This window comes from Pinus tabuliformis, chromosome 5_1 (genome assembly GCF_031772625.1).
Source record: "Pinus tabuliformis cultivar Carrire ecotype Pingquan chromosome 5_1, CPIR1, whole genome shotgun sequence".
Lineage (NCBI taxonomy): Eukaryota > Viridiplantae > Streptophyta > Pinopsida > Pinales > Pinaceae > Pinus > Pinus tabuliformis.
Window position 1 is genome coordinate 828,672,155 of NC_142305.1, and position 18,340 is coordinate 828,690,494.

An 18,340-nucleotide genomic window follows, 5' to 3' on the forward strand; every position below is an offset into this window, starting at 1 on the left:
TATTTGAACTCTTTAGAAACTTTTGATTTCAAAATGATCAACATATATACTTCTGTAACATTTCACAATGAAGAACTTTTTTATTTTCCACACCATTTAAAAAAAAAAATTGTTGAAAATCTTCAAATAAATTTAAAACAGATTGCTCAAAATTTAGCGCCTTCAAATATACCTCTCCATCCCATAATTTAAATTTAACACATATTGCTCAAAACTAAGGGGGTTATTAAACATATTTTACAATGATATAATTCCCATAAAAAAAAACAAAGATCAACAATAGTTAGTTATTATGGAATCTTCAGGACAAGTTGAATGAGCAGATCTGGCTATCGATTGGAGATCTATATTTTGCCATCATCTAATACCTACAAAAAAAACCAAAGGCCAGAATAATAATTAGGCAGGGAAATATCTATCTCCAATCTTCATTGGAAATATATGGAAATAAGTACAGGTCACTGGATCGATCTTTAGGATATCTAGATCATTCCCGTTTTTCAAATTGACTGAAATCTAATGCCTTATTTGCAGATTTGTTCTACGTTTTCACACAGACTTATTCTACGTTTTCACAGGAAATGCGGCAATGATTCATGGGTAGTTAGGGTTTCAGGATAGGTTGAGGGATAGGCCGATGGAAAAGGATCTCTTCAATATCTCGCCCCACAAAACATCGATTTATTCCCACTTTCATTCGCTTTTTTCCCATTGTTCGTCCCTTTACAGGGATGGAAGGGAGACGCAATGCGATGAATGTCCTCATTCAATGGATGGAGGAAAGGGTTTTCATCTGGTTTTCGCATCTTGCTTGTGGTTGTCTCTAGGAAATTCTAAAATATGGTTACTTGTTATATGGTTACTTGTTGGTATTTTGCGTCGCAGGATACGAGGCGCAAGTTTTTACCATCTTATTTTTCTATTCTATATTGGTGCTCTATATCCTTAATTTCTATATTATTTTTGTTCCCACTTTTACATGTTCTAATAACTTATATATTATATGCGGTTATGTTGAGATTTGAACCGAGGATGGGATTGTGGATTGGGGATGGGTTCTCCATAGGTTTGGACATGGCAAGCGATACGTTTCAATTTACTGTTAAAAAATCTAGCGTCCTCCTTCAGGTATTTTTGTGAAGTTTCATTCTATAAGTGATATGGTCAGCGATACGTATTATCTGAATCATTTCGCCCCCTTCAACGTTATTGCTTCGCTTGTTTAGATGGTTTACATATTCAGTTGTAGGTGAATGAAGGCTCAGTGGCTGCAGAATCAATATAAAGGGGTTGTGGCTGAGTATTTTCTAGTGTCATTTTTATTAGTTGAGTATTTAGCATTGGCGCTATTGGTCCTTGACATTCTTGATTTGAGAGATGATTGATCCTTGGGCTGCAAGGTATTTCATCTGAACTTAGAATTCGACCATAGAAAGCAGAATGATTCTTGGGAACTTCTTCAGGATGACTTAATTAGGGATCTGTTACGACTTTATTAGGGATCTGTTACAGTGTCTACATAAGGGTGTTTGGTGTAGAGTATTTGTTGTGCTGTTTGGCATTAGGGTTTGTCTTTCATCATTGCAGAATCCTTCGGCTACAGGGTAAATATATTATTCTACATTTGCTAGTTGGCCATAGATAGCAGAGTATTCTCTTGAAATTTCATCAAGACACAGACATCCGAGAAAGTATCTCAGGTTATTTTTGACCAAACCTTAGCTGCTCGGATATTTAGTGTTACAAGGCTACTAGCCCAGTATTCTTCACCTGAAGTTGCACAATTTCCTTGTTATCAATCCACCCAGCCTTCAATATTTATCCAGCAATATGTGCTTTATTCTGCTTTATTTATGAGCATAAGGTAAATACGGATATGGCTGACCAGAATGAAACGTTCTCGAAAACAACTTTGGTGGCTAGCGCTGAGAATTGACATTGACAGTGGCAGGAGCAGGAGCAGGAGCTGGAGCTGTACTTGGAGAAATCAATGGCAGTGAACCAGGCTGGGATAAAAACATATCCACAAGAACTACGTTGGCAGCATCTGTGGGATGGAAGGCATCCCAGAAAACATATTGGCTACGATCTGCACAAACATTAGAGTTTGATAAACAAAACTGTCCGATGGTTGTATCCATGCTGCAGCATGGAGCATCTGATACATTGAAACCTGCACATCGATCAACCAGGTACTGACTACATTATATATCATTAACATAGAGACAATTAATCTAGTTTCGTTTTTAATTGTAGATTTTGTGAATATTTTAGAGATAGTGGGGCAGGTAATTTAGTTTTATTTCGTTGTATTTATTTTAAACTCGGATTTTGGGATATTTTAGAGATAGCAAGGAAGTTTATATTTCACTTTGATGTTATTGTTATTTCAGGTTTATAGAGAATATCTGGAAAAATTATAACAAAGTTCATGTCTCTCTGTCAAATTCCAAAATATTTCTAAAATCTACCATGTATATAAAAAAAAATTTGAGAAAAAAAAAAAAAATGTACAAATCACAACATTATTCAAACGGATAAATATGCTTTATTACTTACCATATTCAGCCGGATTTTTGATAAGTTCCATCACACTGTGGTATGAATCGAGAAAATGGATGTTCAGGCCAGGAAACCCTGAATTTAGCTCCTGCAGGAGCTTCTTGATGGAGATATTGAACTTTATGAGCCATCGATTCACATCGTTCAGACATGATCCTTCATTCTTCACCCATTGAGCCGGGATTCATCCCAGAGGAGATTCCATTGAACAGAATTTTGCGTGCGCCCAATTTGTATATTCTCTTCTCATATTTCCATTTCCACGTTACAACCAGTTATCTCGTCAAAGTATCTTAGGTCGACCAGTCTGAGTATCATTCCAAGCCAGTCAAATTTCCCATACCCATCCAGAGAGGAGATAGGGGGGCGAACAGAAAAGGTGCCCAAACAAGCCTAGAGCGGATGAAAACACACATTGATCTCTTAGGTGCATGAAACATGATATAAAGGCTTCCACAGTTGGAGTAGTGGAAAGGTTGCCATCAATAACGAAGGTGAAATAGGTGAGCGTTGGCATAGGTGGTGGCAAGAAGAAGAGAGGCAGCGGGTAACAAGAGAGAGAAACAGGTCTCAATAGAAATACGGGTATCACGAAGATCTCAGGGAGAGAGATCAGGGTAGTAAGATCAATCCGGGCCAGGTAGGGTTACGAGTAGCAAGATCTCGATGGGTCTCAATCAGGAAAGCAACGAGAGAGATAGATCTAAGTTCGTGAAAAAGGTGAGCCTATACATTACTAAACCATACAAGGACTTGTACTCCTTTGATGAAAAAAGAGTGCAATGTTTAGATATGATCAAGGATCTAGTGGTGTGTCTAGTCAACAATGGGCTCAGTCACTTTTCAAAACAGGTGCATTGTGATAAATATCGTGTTTCGGTTCCAAAACATCCAAGAAAGCATCCATTAATTCAGGATCGATTTCATTCAGTCTCTTACCTCGCTCCCTTTTTTAGGGTCTAAAATATGAAACAAGTGAAGCATCCCGTGTTCATTCATTCAGTGTGCTGGCAGTGGACTCTTGTCTCCTCCACTGTTTGCTTTCGGTGAAGGGTTAATTTTATTCATTTATTTCTTGTTTGACGCTTTTCTGCAACTATATAGAAATGACATAGCTCGAGTGCAAATGGAGAAATATTTTTTCTTCGTTGAAGGTGCTTTGTTTGCTGATTTCTTTCTGCTTCGAGCTTCTCCATTAAGATACAGAAAATAGTTCCAAGGGTGGAGTGAACATGGTTGCTGTCGAAAAATTCCTAAGGTAACCAACAACAATATCTTCTCTCTTTTGTCTTGTGGTGTAGTAATATCATTTATTGTATTAATTTGTTTTTACATTTAAAAATTTGGGGATAAAAATACAAAAACTATTCTAAAATTCTAGCTAAGTGATTACATGATGAATATTACTTTAGCATGTGATTAATGACAGATGACACAGATTCAAAAGAGACCTTTGACAAGCAAACATGTAGGCATGTTCCATTTTATGGTGTTTATAACCTGCCTTAATGACTGGTTGATTAGTTCCACATATTGCAACTACAATGAAACATAGACTCAAAAGAAACTCAAGAGGCAAAAGAAATTTGAGGAAAACAAGCAGTTTGACCTTTTATTTACTACAATGAAACATAGATTCAAAAGAGGCTTGAGGAAAACACATAGATTCAAAAGAGACTCGAGGCTAACCAACTATTTTTATTTTAGGGTGGTTGTATAATCTTGAAATTCAAGAAACAATCCCAACAATTTTGGTTGAATCTAGTCCCACATGTTTCATGTTGGGCTTTAAAATCTATTCATGTAAGTTGGGGCTATATGTAACAAAGTGGAGCGAAGTTGAGTTTGTTCCATATTACATTCTTTTACACTTAGTCTTACTCCCCAAGAAGTCTATATGGAACACAGTGGAGCTAAGTTGAGTTTGTTCCAGATTACATTCTTTTACACTTACTCTTACTCCCCAAGAAGTCATTTCCTCTCATAAATTAGTGAATATAAATAATGAAGGGTGAAGCATTAGAATGAGAAATTGTTTGATAGTTTCTGGTCCCATCTGTAATCAGATTATTTATGTAGTATTTTTCTGGTAGTGTGCCTCCTCTTAACACAAAATGTTGAGATCAATGGATAAATCAGAGTTTATTCTTTAACACAAAATGTTAAGATCAATGAATAAATTAGAGTTTATTCTTTTTTATTTACTGAACTTTATTTTTGGTGGCTGCATTGATCTAACATTTACATTTATCACTTTATTAATATCCCTTTTGTTTCCATTGTATTTTTTTGTTGAACATTTGCAATTTTAATTCTAGCTTCTTCAGCCATGGCTGCACATTATTCTATGCAGATTTAGTGCAGTATTATTGACTCCCTATATTAGAGGTAGCACAAGTTGGACATGAAACCTGCTCCTCTCTAAAAACTACCCTATGTTTGTTAGAACAATTTTAATTTTGATTTTCCATTCTAGTAACAAAATGCCTCAGAATTCTAGTAGTAATTAAATAATGTCCAAAAAAATCCAAAAAAATTATGATAGTTATCCAATTTCTTATGAATGTATTTCTATAATAAACAAACAATATTTATTTGAAAAATATTATACATGTTTCGAAAGATAAAAATAAATATTAAAAGTCATGTGAAGAGAAATTTAAAAATATAAAGGTCATAAAAAATTCCTTGATGTGCAGATTACCGGTCAAATTTAATCCCTACCCGTTAACATTCTAATAGCCTGACAAAGTGAATGAAGGAGATCCCGATTGAAAAGGCATATCAGATTCCTTATCTTTCAGCATGGACCATAATACCGGAGTATGCCCTGGGCCACCATTTTGTATCAATAGCTTATCGCCTCGAGATCCTTTCCCAACCCCAAAACAAAATGTTGATTGGGATGAAGAAAGCCCTTTTTGGTGAGTCGATCTATTACCCTATCTATAGGGACTTTTATCTTTATGGCACCCGGTTTTTCTGCCTAAAAGGTAAGACCAAGTTTTCTCCTAAGATACACCCGGATTTCTTTATTAGTTTGACCCGAAAAGAAAGTCCGCCTAACTTAGTTTGAAGAAACTAGATAAATTGGATTAGTGTATCTCATGCAAGGCAATTTGAATTCACTCTTCAGTGTCAATTGTGCAGTCATCAACATAATTCCCATATGTAAGCCCTCTCTGTTTACAAATAGACAGGGCGAAACCATCCATTTCATGAAGTACCACATTCATAAGGAGAGGAGAAAACACTTCTCCCCCTATTCGTAGAGGTATAATTTTGTCCTTTATCATCCAAAATAGGAGTAGATATGAACTTCATTATTAGTTCTAAGAATAGGTTGTCTGATATGTGTTTCTCCAGTAAGTGAATTAATGTCGATTGTTCTATTTGATCAAAACACATTTTGACATCCACATGCATGATTCCTTTTATCCTGGTCCACCTCTGTACTTCTACAAAGAAGGAGCGAATGCTCATGGATGGGAGAAACCCATATGAAACTGGAAGAAAGATGCGTTCGCATATTGCTTCCAACACATTGGCGATGGACCTGTGCACAACCCTATCAATTGGTGAAGATATCGTTATTGGCCTTTTTCTGTCGCTTCAGAATAAATATTCTATGCATCGGAGAAAATTCGAACGTGCCTTTCAATAATGCACAAGAGATATCAACCAAGTGCTCCTTCAAGATACCTGAAATGTTTCATGGGTGATTGTGCGAGTCATCAATCCTGGGTGAGCTTGTATCTCTTCGTAAGCTCTCACTAGATTATCTAGGTGTAAAACATTGTATAATGGGTGGTTCCACCGTCCTTCAGAGTCTTGCTGTAACAATTATGCGACAAAGTACTCAAATACAAGGGGTACGATTTAATTGATTCATCAATTCAATTAATATGGTTATAACCAAGAATCAAACAATTAGAGAGCACCCTGAAGCTTATAAGGGAATGAATGGATCACGGATGGTATCTCCTCATGGCCTTTCATGTTTGGAAGCATCTTTACCCTAGAAGGTTATTGTTGGTATCCTAAATTGCCCTATTTTCTACCCCATTTCCATCAATATCAACCTCTGATTTACCTTAATACAAGACCCTTCTTCCCTCCACTAGTACAAGATGGTTACCCTTTTTCTGCACATGCTCATAGTTTACATTAAGATTTTCTACGACACTTTATTAATATTTTTATGTATATTTCATGTTATTTACATATTTTGCAACTCATATTGATTTCCTAGAAGTAATCATGGAACGTAGTGTTAATAATGTATGAGTTGACTAGTGCAGGAAGATTCCTGCATCACCACTGTCCGAGATTCCGAGAGCTATCTTCCACGAGGACAGATCTTGATCTTCAAATCTGAGTTTAATTGCTGATAAACTGAAGTAGATGGCGTGCATCGAGGGGTTTTTCTCCAAAGATAGATCATGGCACAACGAAGCTTGTGTTATTATAACCATTGGCCAAGTTTGTAATTTGGTTTCTAAGTCTGTTCGGCTGAGAGGCCTGAATGACAATTATCTGTAATTAGTGTAAATGTCTTAGAGCCGAAGGATATATATCATGTAAATCGTAGATAGGAAAGCTAATGAACCATCAGTTATTATTTTGGTTTATGTAATCTGGTTATCGCCTCATTCTAGGGTTGGACTGCTTCATAATGTAATTTGTCGAATCAAGTAAATACAAGAGGATCATTATGGTTTGCACACACATCGTGTAATTTCGTCTTTGATGTGTTATTTGAAGTGTTGATAGCTTTTGTTCCTTATAAGTTGAACGAGCTAGTTGGCTAGGGCCCGGCCAACCTAGCTCGTTGACCCCTCTTGCTTTTGTGATTTGGGAAGACGGTGTGTTCATTTCATAGCAGTTGTGTGATGAAATAGTTTAATCGTTAATCATTGAGTTCTTAATGAAATTACCTTATGTAGCCTATGTGTGGAATGGATCCATAGTTTGTAGAGTATTTGTGTTCATTTCTATTTATAAGATATCTTTTATGCATTTACTTTATTCTTGATTTCTGTTTTAATTCATTTTCGAAGCAGATCATGTGAGGAACTCTTTCCTTCGCCAGTGCGTGTTGTTGCTTGCACCGCGCTTAGTCATTCGTTGCAGCAAACATTAAATCACTCACCTACATTTTATTTCCTATTATTTCGCAAGGGAATGAATCAATAAATCAAGTAACTATTTTTGGTATTAAAAGTTCATGTCTAAAAAGATCTAGAAGCAGTTATATTAACTACCAAATTATACTTGCAAAGAATATCATTATTGTGGGTGAAGTACCGAAACTGTTTGACACATACAAAGTACTTAGGCTATTGAAGGATTCTTTTGTAAATGTTTCATCTCATGAAGTTTATTTCCCTTATGAAGTTTAATGGGTTGAAGCATTTTCTTTCTCGCAGCTAGTTAATTTAGAACTTCATTACAGTTGCAATTCCTTTTCAGCATATCTTTTAATCTTTCGAAAGTAAACCGGAAACTAAGTAAAGGGAACCCTACTTCGGGGCAAGAAAAAGTCTCTTGACACCGGAACAGAGTGCTCCGAGTCCTGAGGCTTAGAGAACCTTCAGGCATACATAATTCTTCAGTAAGGAAGATTGAATATACTCTTACACAGAAATATTGTACCTGCACTAGTGCAAGCAAGATTGCAACTATGCAAGGATAGGTTGTTTGTGTAGGAGAAAGATCAGAAGAAAGACAGAACTCTGCAAGGGCAAACTTGTCAGACTGCTTATCATCCATCTGGAGATTAACATAACGTTTCATTCAAGATTCAAGATTGTTTCTGTTGTGTGGAATTTCTTTACTTGATTTAATTGCAAATTGTCTTTTACATTCCAGCACTAGATTTTCCTTGGTGTAAATTGCCTTTCCAATTTTTTCTATCTGATTCTGCAAAATATTCCCTTCAAGAAGTAGGATTAGAAATAGGAAAATTTCATACCATTTCTGGCATTGCCTGTGCTTCGTCTTTAAGTTTATGAAACCCTCAGGTTGACAATTAAGTGTTTAGGAGTTTGCTCAAGTGCAATTCCTACACCCAACATTTTGGTGCCATTGCCGAGGAGGCGATTTGAATTGGTAAGAATTTTCCATTTTTTTGCAATAAGGGTAAGTCTGCTATCATTTTTTCCGCATTGTGCTTCTATTGTTTGAAGGAGTTCATAGGTGCCAATTTATTTTTAAAACTTGCAGCTTTTACTTTTTGAATTTCGTTTATCATTTTTTTTTAAATGAGTACCTAAAAGAGGTAGGGGTCCGAAGCCCACTAGGGGCCAATGAAACACTGACAAATCTGAAACCAAAACTCATATTGGGCCTTCTTTTGCAAGCAGAAAGTCCAAACAAACTCAGACTCATCACGCAGGAACAATCCACCTAGGCTCTAGTAGCAGTAGTTCAGGTGTGACACAACCCATAAAGGGGAAGAAGGGGACTGTTGGAAATCATAGTCAGCCTTCTCATCCTGTTAAGAGAGGTTCATGTGGAAGAACAACAATGGCAGATATGGAAGACCACGCAGAAGGAAATTGTGAAAATCAAGTAAATGAGGAACAATCTATTTTCGGATTCCTTATTGTGAATCCTAATATACAAAAACAAATGAAAAATATTTCACCATCAGCTCTTCCTCATTTCTATGGTAAGGTACATGAAGATCCAAACTCTTTCTTATTTGAGTTTGATATTTTGTGTAGAAGTTATGATTACTTATCTGATGCCCAGAAGTTAAAGTTGTTTCGTGCAACTCTTAAGGACGCAACGCTCCACTGGTTCATGGGACTAGGAGGAAACACTATAAATTATTGGGAGCAAATGAAGAAAGTGTTTTTATCAAAATATCAGGAATATTGTAAAACTAGAGATATCCAAGATGAAATCTTTACTATTGTGAAAAATGATGATGAAATGCTAGAGGACTATTTGGAGAGATTCATGTATATTCTCCAAAGGTCAAAGCACAAATTTGATATAGGTACTATTAGAACCTTTTTCTTACGTGGACTTACTGATGATTCTAGGGATAATGTAAATCTATTAGGATAAGGGGATATTGCTCAAAAACCTTTTGATCAGATCTCTGACTTGTGTAGGAAATTCTCGAGGAACCAATATAGATCTAGTAAAGGAATTCAGAATAAAAATAGAAAAACCAAATCTACTGATGCTATGATTATTGGATTAGAAAACAAAATGGACAATATGAAAATTGAAATAATGAATATTGTTAGTAAACAAATAGACTCTTTGAAGTTTCAGCAAAAACTTGTAGAAGAGTAAGAAACATTGTTTATTTTCTGTTCAAGATATAGAAGAAAGCATCCTCTAAGAGAATGTCCTCTAGATATTGAAGAGATTAATAAATGTGCAATTTGTGCAAATAACCATGCCATGCAAAAATGTCCCTCCCTACCTGGGCTGAAAGCTGTATTCGAAGGGGGACAACCTGATGCTGAATCATTCCATGCAATGGGAGCACGAAGAAATTGGCCTCAGGTAAGTGTAGGTATGGTTCCTAAACCTCCACCACATTTTTTTGGTTATAATGCACACTCATATTCCTATCCTAACACTGGTCACTCTCAACATTGACAACATGGGAATCAATATCAATATGGACAGCCCTCCTAATCTTGGAAACAAGGATGGAGAGGGCCAAACCATTCACATCATTCACATAATTCCTATCATGCACTGATGCAATCATATCCTCCTACATATGCACCTTACCCAATGCCTCAACCATCATTACCTCAGCTGAGTCAACCTATGCCACCATTACCTTTACCTGCACTGTTTCGACCTTCTCAGCTGTCTGCTCAACCTTTACCCAATCCTAATAATAAAGTGGTACCGATGATCCATTCTATGACCCCGCTTCCTTCATCCAGATTTCAAACTAAACCAATTGGAGTCAATGATCTCCAATTGAGATCAGGGAAAGTGTTAACCTCAGAAAATCAAAAGCAACCCATGGTGATTATCGATGAGAAAGGGGAGGAGGAAATTCCTAACCATTCTAGGAAAGATGGCACCATTCATCCTATCCCTATACATTCTGAGCCCTTGTCATCTTCTTCTGACTGACCTCCCTATCCATAGAGGTTAGTTGTGGAGAAGAAAGGCCTCATTCCCGAGTCTAGCCTAGCTTCTGAGCTTAGGAACCTTTTTATAAAGGTACCTTTGCTCCAAGTTATCAAAGAGATTCCCATCTGTACAAAAATCATTAGGGAACGCTACCTCAAGAAGCCAGGGAGGAGAAGGTTGGAACCCCAAACTATTCAATTTGTTGGTAGAGCAGTAGAGTTAATGACGGGATGTATGAACATGGAAAAATATATCGACTCCAGAAACCCTATTTTCTCTATTTAGATAGGTGATGTCCTTGTCTCCATTGTAATTACAGACCTAGGGGCAACCATTAATGTTATGACCAATAAAACCATGGATCAACTTGGATTGGTCCATAATCGTGCTACTCCCACTGTGCTTGAACTAGCATATAGATCTAAAATCAAGACAAAAGGAGTATTGGATGATGTGATCAGTTCCTTAGATTCTTGGGAATATCCCGTAGATTTCATTGTGCTTCAGCCAAAGAATCCTATAGGAGGGCATCCCTTGATCTTGGGACGACCATGGCTTGCTACGGCTAATGCTTATATTGGATGTCATTCTGGTGATATGTATATCTCCCATGGAGATTCTAGAAAGAAAGTCACCCTATATCCAGTTGCTAGATCTATTGAGGAGCTCCGAGACACTTTATGGTTAGACTATAGTAGTGATGAGGAGACCCAACCTGTTTCATTAATACATCAGAATGTTGAGTCCTCACAGGAGGGTGAGATTCAAAACTTCCTAAACAATTTAGACACCATGCCTAATTTTGAGTCATTAAGTCAGATTTTTAGTCTAGATTTTCAGGAAGGATATGACTCTCTACCTCCGTCACCACCACCTCTAGCAACACCTTTGTGTACTCTAGAGCCTGACACTACTCTTGTTGAGATTAGTCTAGGTAAATCCTTGTATATCAGTTCAGACTTGGACCCTTCTCAATGAGAGCATCTTGTGAATTTGTTGCGAAACCATCTTGATGCCTTTGCATGGGGTTATGAGGATATGAAAGGCATCCCTCCTGAAACTTGTACACACCATATCTATATTCAGGATGGAGCCCGACCTGTCTGACAACCCCAGAGGTGAATGAACCCAACTCTAAGAGATGTTGTAAAGGAATAATTGAAAAAACTCTTCGATGTTGATTTTATCTATTCCATTTCTAATATCCAGTGGGTCTTTCCATTATTGTCAGTCCTAACGAAAGATGGGAGATGGCGAATTTGCATTGACTAAAGACAATTAAATAAAGCCACTCTCAAAGCTTACTTCCCCTTCCTTTCATCGATCAAGTGCTCGATATCCTTGCTGACAAAAAGTACTTTGCTTTTCTAGATGGCTTTAGCAGATATATCCAGATACAGATAGCACCCGAGGATCAAGAAAAAACGACTTTTACATGTCCATGGGGTATATTTTCTTACCGAGTGCTTCCCTCTAGGCTATGTAATGCCCCGGTTACCTTTCAAAGGGCAGTCTTGGCTATTTTTGCTGACCTCAAGTGCATGGAAATCTATATGGATGATTTCTTTGTGTTTAGTGATTCATTTTAGGAAGCCCTCAGGAATCTAGAAAAAGTGCTTCTTCGCTACCAAGAATCTCATCTTGCCTTGAGTGACAAGAAATGCAAATTAATGTGCAAGGCAGGAGTAGTTCTTGGCCATCTTATTTCCGACAAAGGTATCCGGGTTGACCCTGCAAAGATAGAAGTCATTTTGAGTCTTCCTATACCCAAAACTCAAAGGGAAGTAAGAGGTTTTCTAGGACATGTGGTCTGCTATAGGAGATTCATTGAGAATTTCTCAAGGATAGCTACCTCTCTTTTCCGACTTTTGGCTAAAGATAGTGAATTTTCTTGGTCTACAGCTTGCCAATAGTCTTTTGAGACATTGAAGGAAAAATTAGTTCAGGGACCAGATTTGAGAGGACTAAACTGGTCCCTACCATGCCATATTTCCTCTTATGCCTCAAATACTGTTATTTATGCAACTTTAGGATAGGAAGAAGACAAACAATCTTATGCTATTTATTTCATTAGTAAAAACTTGTCACCCGCTGAACTCAATTATACTGTTTCTGAGAAAGAGTTTTTAGCTGTAGTTTTTTCTATTAATAAATTCAGACACTATATTACAAGATATGAAGTTTTTGTACATATTGATCATTTCCCTATAAGATATTTGAGGAATAAACCAATAACTAGCGGTAGAGTGACTAGGTGGTTGCTATTATTACAGGAATTTAATATTACTATTGTTGATATACTAGGGAAATCGAATGTAGTAGCAGATTATATTTCAAGATTAAATAATCTTGGTGAAGAAATTCATGTTGATGGTGATTTTCTTGATAAACATCTTTTTGCTGTGTCAACAAAGTCTCCATGGTTTTCTGAAATAGCTAACTATTTAGTCATTGGAAAATTACCACCCCACTTATCTGCTCGTGAAAAGCGGAATATCATTGAGAAAAGTGTTGCATATTCTTGGATCCAAGAAGACCTCTTTTACACTGGAGCAGATATTATTATCTGTAGATGTGTAAGAGAAGAAGAGGTGTTTGATATCTTAAAATCTGCCCATGATAAACCATGTGGTGGTCACTTCACTGATAAGCGAACTGCATACAAAGTGTTATGAGCTGGTTATTTTTGGCCTTCCTTATTTCAGGATGCCAAACAATACGTAAAGTGGTGTGATAGCTGTAAGTGAATTGGCCAGCCCAACCAAACCAATGAGATTCCTTTATGTCCTCAAGTTATGATTAAGCCTTTTGAAAAATGGGCTATTGATTTCATAGGACCAATACATCCTTCATCATCAAATAAAAAGCATATCTTGGTTTGTACAAATTTTGTTACAAAACGGGTAGAAGCTAAAGCTCTTTCTTTTGCTACTAAAAGAGTTGTTGTTGATTTTCTTTTTACTAAAATCTTTACTAGATTTGGTGTACCTAGAGAAATTGTTTCTGATAATGGATCACAGTTTATTTCTAATCTGGTACAAGGTGTAATGGAGCAGTACAAAATCTGGTGCAGGAAATCCACACCATATCACCCACAAGCAAATGGCAAGCTAGAATCCACAAATAAGATGATTGAGTCTATCCTCACAAAGACGGTAAATATGAATAGAAAGTATTGGGCTGGAAAATTACTGGAAGCATTGTGGGCCTATCAGACCACTTGGAGAAACAACACAGGACACACACCATATGAGTTGGTGTATGGGAAACAAGTCCTTTTGCCGATAGAATTCTAGATCAAGACTTTCAGGACTGCAGTCCAATTGGGGCTAGATCTCTCTGAGGCACAGCAACAACACCTTCTACAATTGAACGAGTTAGATGAAATCCGAAGGGATGTTGTTCAGCAGAACATCTTGGTTCAACAACAGTGCAAGAAGTGGCATGACAAGTCCATTCAGAAAAATCAATTCCAACCAGGTGATTGGGTGCTCCTTTACGATTCAAGATTCAAACATTTTAAAGGAAAATTCCATACACGCTGGATGGGACCCTATGAGGTGGTCAAAGTGTTCGAAAATGGAGTGATAGAAATCAAAACTATTGATGGACGGAATTCAGTGTTCCTGGTAAACGCTCATAGATTAAAGGTATATTTTTAGCCCCTTACTAAAGGAGATTTTATGCAGCAAGTCCAACAGCCATTTGAAAAGGAGTTGGTAGGTGATAGCACCAATCTATTGAAGAATTGATTCCTTCTTGTCCTTATTTTAAAGAAAAAATAATCAAAGAAAAGTAAAAAGAAAAAAATGACAAAAATAAAAAAGTTTCCTATAATTGTGAAAATTAGTTGACTGACATGATTGCAAAGGGATCAACCTGAAAACCAGCATGCTAGCAGGAATATCAAAATTTTTCATAAAAAGGGAATGTTACTTGAATTTTAGATATGCTGGCTGCCACGAAGAAGAAGTAGGTTCACGAAATCGAGCCCTTACCCAAGTTTGGGGTAACTAGCATGGACATTTTTTCCAAGTAAACGCTTACTTCCCGTTGCAGTTATTTTTCCTACACCAGTGCAGGCAAACTTCAAGGTAAAATCTTCTTCTATTTCCCATTTCAAAATGTCCCACTAGTTTCTTTTCTAAATTCCCCAATGAATTACCTTCCTCTTTCTTCCAAGAAACCACCCTTACCCGATTCGTAGAATCCCTCTTCTCCATTGAATTTTTTTCCCACATCCCATTTCGTTTATCCCTCTTGATGATATCATTTTGAAATCTCTGTTGTAATATTCCTTCCCATTCTGAAATTTTCACCCCTTTCCCACTTCTTTATTTCCTCGTAATTTGATTGCAGAATTTGATGCAGTCATTCAGAAGGCATGTCGAGAAGCACAAAAGGATGGCAAAAAAAATTTCTTATATAATGAGGCAAAATTTGTAAAATTCCAGCTATAGAAGTATGTCCTATCAGAGTTTCTATTTGGTAAAATTCTCTGGTGCAAGCACAACGCAGTGCAAGCAGGTTTGGTGCAGAGATACAATTGACTGTGGGAGAAATTTACATAGTCCTGAAATGGTTTATCAAAGATCTATGGGCCTGTATTTTTGTACATATGTTGATATGATAACTCACTCCATGTTTTAAATTGATACTTTGTTTCATTAATTACTAATCTAGGGATAAATCTTTAAAGTGTAAGGTGTGTAAGGCTGAAATCTAATCTTTTTTAATAAATGTTGAAAATAAGTTTGATTGAATTATGATGATGACTGTAGAAGGGTACTCTGTCCGATAACTTTCACTCACCCTCTTTGCAATTATTTTGCAATATCCTACCATCATTAGCCTACCTGTGATCAGATCATTCTAGTCGTTGCATCATCGCCGCCCATACCGCCACTACATCCAATCATCGCGATTCGCCTATAACAATGATTGTTGAAACATATTTACATCCGAAGTGGAAGGATTTCTCCATCATAGCTGGGTAAGCGAGTCTACAAAGACGAAAGGCAAGGCAACTCTGGTACAAAATTCTTGGTGAATGTTGGAGTTACCCTGGAATTTTTCTGAAGGTTTGATCAGTGAAGTGGAAGAGGTTCGAAATGGCACTCGTGAGCAGTGAACCACTGTCTCTACAGGAGATTGAACAAACTACCGAGTATAGGAACAATCTTGCACTTTTGCAAGAAACTAGGTTCCTGCCATTTCTCCAAAAATTTGACGGATTTGACATGGGCGTAGTGCTAGAATTTGCAAGAACATTCAAGGAAGGCCGAGTTAGGGTCGGGTCCTTAAAATTTAAAATCATTGAAGAGTTCATTTCGCAACCCACAGGCTACCACTTATAGGCGAGCGTTGGTTTAAGAAGGATTGGTTGACAAAGAAGCGTTGGCAACGGTTCGTGGTTGATAAGAAGATTGAGGTTGATTGGAGAAAGGGACTGCCACAGACTGCCTTGGTCAGAAAATGGCGAGATTTACTGTTTATATTACAAAAGTTTGTCATAGGCGAAGGACGCTATACCTTGGCATTCATATACCACCTTCGACTATTGTCACATTTCGAGGTAAGGAAACTGATTAATTTCCCTCGCTTCTTGCTCAAGAGCCTCGAAAAGATGGCGAAAATGTGCAAAGCATGAGTGCAAGCCAGGTTGCAACCAAACTCTGCCACCATGGACTTGTTATGATGCTGGTCAAGAAGTTAGAGAAAAAAGGAATAGCATGGGAGGCATTTTTGAAGGAATTCTAAGGAAAGGATGCAGAAGAACCTGCTAACACAAGTGCAAGAAAAAAGAGAAAGGAAGAGACATTTTCTCTTGCCAAGCGAAGAAGTAAAGGCTCACTAGTGCAAGTAGAGAAAGGGGATGTTGAAAACACTCCACCCGCAACAAAGATAAGGAAAATTAGGACCTCACGAGGAGGAAAGTTGTCAGCCAAGGAACAAATTAGTCGGGCTCCCCAATTGTAATCGACGACTCACCCAAAGTCTCCCCCATAGTTCACAATCTCTCAGTGCTTGTAGACGCAGTAGCACACACTATGGAGGATGAGGAGAATGCAGAAGATGATGTGTTATTATCAACATTCATTAGCAGGCTAAGGAGCAAGAGAACAATGTCGACCCCAAACACTGGCGAAGTCCAAGCAAAGGAGGACAAAGAAGAATAGCATGAAGAATCTCCTGACAATTTTAGTGAGTCGGAGGTAGATACCCTTAATGATTTCGAGGACCAGGGCATTGAAGACCCTGTGGTTTTTGAAGGACAGGGCATTTAAGACCCTGCAAGTTTTGAAGATCAGGGCATTAAAAACCCTGTGGTGTTCGAAGGACAGGGTATTGAAGTCCCTGTGGTAGTAGAAGAACGGGGAATCGAAACCCCTATTGATTTGGAAGGACAGGGTGTGGAATCCCCTGAGAAAATTGGAGAGAAAGTTAAGAGCCCAGAGGAATTAGGTGCATAGGGTACTGAAACCCCAAGCACAGAGATTGGTGAGAGTATCCAAACCCTTAGCAATATCAAAACCCCGAGCATAGAAACCCTCATCGATGTCTTAAAGCATACTTTTGACAGTCTTGACCTTGATGTTGAGTCCGTGGCAGAAAAGGTGCTTTCTCAAGAAGATCTCAGTACATCACCGTCCACTCTCTTCCTTAATAGTAGAATAGTGGACTTGGAGCAACAAGTCCATGACCTAGAAGCTCTAAATCAGGTCATGAAAGAGCAGAGTTGGAAAAAACAGAGTGAGGTGGAATTATGGGCTGAAGTAAAGAAGCAGAAGCAGCAGGTAAAGGTGTGGAAATACTGGGCTTCCAGATGCTATAAACGCTTGAAAAAGGTAACTAAGTAGCTGTGAAAATCCCGGGACAGAAAGCAAAAGATAGTAAAGACAAGAATAACCATTGAAGTGCAGAACTGAGGTGCGGGCACTCATTTTTGAAGGTTTTCTTTAGAGGTAATATGTTGTGTGAGGACACACAACAACTTAGGGATGGGAGGATGTTGGTATCCTAAATTTCCCTATTTTCTACCCCATTTCCATCAATATCAATCTTCGTTTGACCTTAATACAAGACCCTTCTTCCCTGCACTAGTACAAGATGGTTACCCTTTTCCTACACATGCTCATAGTTTACATTAAGATTTGCTACAACACTTTATTAATCTTTTTATGTATATTTCATGTTATTTACATATTCTTGCAACTCATATTGATTTCCTAGAAGTAACCATGGAACTTAGTGTTAATAATGTATGAGTTGACTGTCCGAGATTCCGAGAGCTATCTTCCATGAGGACGAATCTTGATCTTTGACTCCGAGTTTAACTGCTCATAAACTGAAGTAGGTGGTGCACATCTAGGGATTTTTCTCCAAAGATAGACCATGGCCCAACGAAGCTCATGTTGTACAACCATTGGCCAAGTTTGTAATTCGGTTTCTAAGTTTGTTTGACCGAGAGGCCTGAACGACAATTATTTGTAATTAGTGTAAATGGCTTAGAGCCGAAGGATATATATGATGTAAATCGTAGATAGGAAAGCCATCGAAACATCAATTATTATTTTGGTTTATGTAATCTGGTTATCGCCTCCTTTTGGGGTTGGATTGCTTCGTAATGTAATTTGTCGAATCAAGTAAATACAAGAGG

At 37.6% G+C, this 18,340-nt stretch overlaps 1 long non-coding RNA gene across 1 annotated transcript; it reads left to right on the top strand.

Annotated features, from left to right (window-relative positions):
• Positions 1 to 392: 392 nt before the first annotated feature.
• Positions 393 to 7,214, top strand: LOC149167464 (uncharacterized). Its single transcript, XR_016260934.1, has 2 exons — positions 393 to 2,192; positions 6,864 to 7,214. It is a non-coding gene; the product is annotated as an uncharacterized LOC149167464 (long non-coding RNA).
• Positions 7,215 to 18,340: the final 11,126 nt, after the last annotated feature.